We start from the raw sequence: 4,034 nt of genomic DNA on the forward strand, positions 1-4,034 counted from the left end.
AATAAATAAATAAATCTTTTTTTTTCTTTTTTTGTTTTTTTAAGACAGGGTTTCTCTGTGTAGCCCTGGCTGACCTGGAACTCACTCTGTAGATCAGGCTGGCCTCAAACTCAGAGATCCACCTGCCTCTGCCTCTCAAGTGCTGGGATTAAAGGCGTGTGCCACCATGCCCGGCAAAAAAAAAAAAAAAAAAAAAAAAAAAAAAAAGAACAAGTGCTTTTAACTGGACCTTTTTGCCCCTGAGCCCATGGTATCCTCTTTCTTTTAAATAAACCAGGTCAGCAATTCATCTCTAGTGACAGCTGAACCTGAACTATGAAGGGTTAAGTACTGAGTTGTGTTAAGCACCTAACTCAAAGGCAAAGGCTTCTGGGAGAAGTGAGTTGAGCTAAATAACCTCAAGAAGCTGACATGAGTAGAATTCCTTCTGCCTGACCCATTAACAAATGCAAAGCAGATATTTTAGGATTTTTCTTTCTTTTTTTTTAAGCTCCAGTTGGGCATAGCCCCTGGAAACCAGAGCTTGGCTTTGAGGCCAGGCCTGGTGGATGAGGACGGTCAGCAGGCTAAGGGAGAGGAGAGGCAGCCTGGGTCAGAGAGGAGGCAGCAGCTGCTCCTGGGGGCGGTTCTGGTTGCTGTGTCTGCGATTTCTTCTTGCCCACTGTAATTAAAGCTTTCCCAATATGATTCTGGCTTCCCGAGGAAAGTAGAATTTATTAAAACATGCAAGAAATAAACACAAAACGTTGGTGATGCTTGGTTGCAAGAGAAGTATATTTTAAAGCATAAAGCCCTTGTGTCTTAAGGCCAGTGCTTGCTGGTCACTTTTATTCTTGTGTTATGGCCCTGGCAGGAGGTGATCTTCTAAGAAAACAGCAACATAAGAGGAAAAAGAAAAGACCCCAAGAGTGCACACTAACTAAGATCCTCTATTACTCTGGGCAAGAGGGGAGCACTCCCCTTAGATACTCCCCATCTGCACCCCTCAGACTTACTCATTATCCTACCTCTTTTGTTGTTGGTTTTGGGGGGTTTTGTTTGTTTGTTTTTGTTTTTTTTTGTTTTTTGTTTTTTTTTTGGTTTTTCGAGACAGGGTTTCTCTGTATAGCCCTGGCTGTCCTGGAACTCACTTTGTAGATCAGGCTGGCCTCGAACTCAGAAATCCGCCTGTCTCTGCCTCCCAAGTGCTGGGATTAAAGGCGTGCGCCACCACGCCTGGCTGCTGCTGGGTTTTTGTCTTGTTTTGTTTTTAAATATTCATTCATTTATTATGTATACAGCACTCAGCCTGCATGTATGCCTGCAGGCCAGAAGAGGGCACCAGACCTCATTAAAGATGCTTATGAGTCACTGTATGGTTGGCTGGGAATTGAACTCAGGACCTCTGGAAGAGCAGACAGTGCTCTTAACCTCTGAGCCTTCACTCCAGCCCTTATTTTTGTTGTTTTCTGTTTTGGCTTGTACCCAGGCTGGCCTCATCCTTGCTAGAGAGACAAGAATGGCTTTGAACTCCTAATCCTACCACTACCTCCTCTACCTATTTGTTTTTTCCAGACAGGTTTTCTCTGTATAGTCCTGGCTGTCCTGGACCTAGCTCTATAGATCAGGCTGGCCTTGAACTCACAGAGATCTACCATAGTGATGCGACTGAGGGCCTGTGTCACGACCTCGGGTGGATTGCAGGGGTGTACAGTGGTTCCGGGCTTTATCTCACCTCTTACTTTTTCCCCCCAACATGCCACATGGATTCTGTAGGCCAGAATAAATCAGTCGTTTCATTTCCCCTCAAAGGATGTGACCTTCCTTTACCCCAAATGGCTTTGACAGTTTTCTCATTTGCCAGCTGAAGAGGATACTGAAGAGACACGGACCTTCTGGTCTTGCCTAGGAGGCAGCACTCAGTAACTATTATGCTTCAGCCTCTGATGTGCTTAGCTGTCCTCTTCTCTCCTCCCCCTCCTCCGTGCCCCACCTACCTCTTCCATCTCTTCACAAACATTCTGTTCATCCTGCAGCACTTCCTACCCCCACAGCCCGCCCTTGCCAGATACAGAGATGCCATAAGGCATCCAGCCTTTACCCCACCATGTTCTCTGCTGGCAAGAGAACTCGCCAGCCTCTGGGAGTGCTTGCTTTTTGATCCCTATTAGTCCCCAGACTAACCCAGAGGAGTCAGGTTCTGGTGATACTAAGCTGTACATGGAGGGAGGGAGGGAAAATGTCAGCCTTCCCTTCAAGAGCCTTGTCTCTTGGAAACGGCAACTGCCATGAGAAATCAATCTTTCAGCTATTTAAGGCAATTTCTTTTCCATCATCCTTTGTCAAGACCACTGTATTAGGAATGAATCTGGAGAGAGTCCCTGAACGAGTACATGCCACTCAGTAGCTGCATCACCGCCACCTGGCATCCATCATCTTCATGATAGCTAGCTCGCTGCTGCACAGTCACCTCCCACCAGTGAGAATTTACAAATACACAGGGCAGCTACTCATGGCCTACAAAGTAGCCCGTTTTTTTTGTTGTTGTTTTTTAATTTATTCTATGTGTATGACTGTTTTGCCTACATAGATGTTATGTGCAGGTGTGTGCCTGGTGCTGGCAGGGGTCAGGAGTTGGGTCCCTTGGAACTGGTATTGCAGATGCTTGTGAACCACCATATGGGTGCTGAGATTTGAACCCGAGTCCTCAGCAAGAGCAACCAGCACTCTTTACTACTGAGCTGTCTCTCCAGCTCAGAAACTAATGACTAAAAAAAATATTCATTTTTATTTTTTCTGTTTGGTTGGTTTTGTTTGATTTTGAAAACAGGGTTTCTCTGTGTATCCCTGGTGGTCCTGGAACTCACTCTGTAGACCAGACTGGCCTCAAACTCGCAGAGGTCCACCTGTCTCAGCCTCCCAAGTGCTTTGATAAAATGGGTGAATGACCATAACTGGCTAATATTTTTTGTGTCTGTGTGTGGAAGTTTAAGTACCCTAAAGGCCAGAGGCACTGGACTCACTAGAGTAAGCTGTGAGCTGCCTACTGTGGGTGCTGGGTACTGACCCCTATTAAACGGCTTTTGTACCACCGACCCAGGTTAGAATAGGAATATGCCAGGAAATTCTAGGGCTGCAGGTTTCTTTCTTTTTTTTTTTTTTTTGAAAGATTTATTTATTTTTTATTATATATAAGTACACTGTATTGTAGCTGTCTTCAGACACTCCAGAAGAGGGAGTCAGATCTCATTATGGATGGTTGTGAGCCACCATGTGGTTGCTGGGATTTGAACTTCGGACCTTGGGAAGAGCAGTCGGGTGCTCTTACCCACTGAGCCATCTCACCAGCCCGGGCTGCAGGTTTCACATCCTCTCTCCTACAGGACTTTGCAGATCAGGGGTGGAAACAGAGACCACTGCCAAAGCAGTGTGAGGAGACCTGGGGTGAGAAGCCCATCCAGTGTCTGTGTCCTGCCCTCTGGAGTAATGAGCTGGAATCTGTCTTCAGCACGTTCCCTCTTCAAGGCATACAGTTTTCCAACAGTGTTCTTTGGGGTCCCAGGGAATGTTACAGAGGCTGTAAAAGTGCAATGGTGGGGGCTCTGCACTCTGAAACTCCACTTCAGCCTTTTTGTTTTTTGTTTGGTTGGTTTTTTTTTTGAGACAGGGTTTCTCTTTGTAGCTCTGGCTATCCTGGAACTCACTTTGTAGACCAGGCTGGCCTCGAACTCAGAAATCCGCCTGCCTCCCGAGTGCTGGGATTAAAGGCCTGTGTTACCACTGCCCAGTCAAGTTGATTTATTTTTAAACATTCTAAATATATTTTTAAGACTGGAGAGATGGCTCAGCTTTTAAGAGAATTAAAACAGACAAGGGCTGGTGAGATGGCTCAGTGGGTAAGAGCACCCGACTGCTCTTCCGAAGGTCCAGAGTTCAAATCCCAGCAACCACATGATAGCTCACAACCATCCGTAACGAGATCTGGCGCCCTCTTCTGGAGTGTCTGAAGACAGCTACAGTGTACTTACATATAATAAATAAATAAATCTTTAAAA

This window comes from Mus caroli, chromosome 14 (genome assembly GCF_900094665.2).
Source record: "Mus caroli chromosome 14, CAROLI_EIJ_v1.1, whole genome shotgun sequence".
NCBI lineage: Eukaryota > Metazoa > Chordata > Mammalia > Rodentia > Muridae > Mus > Mus caroli.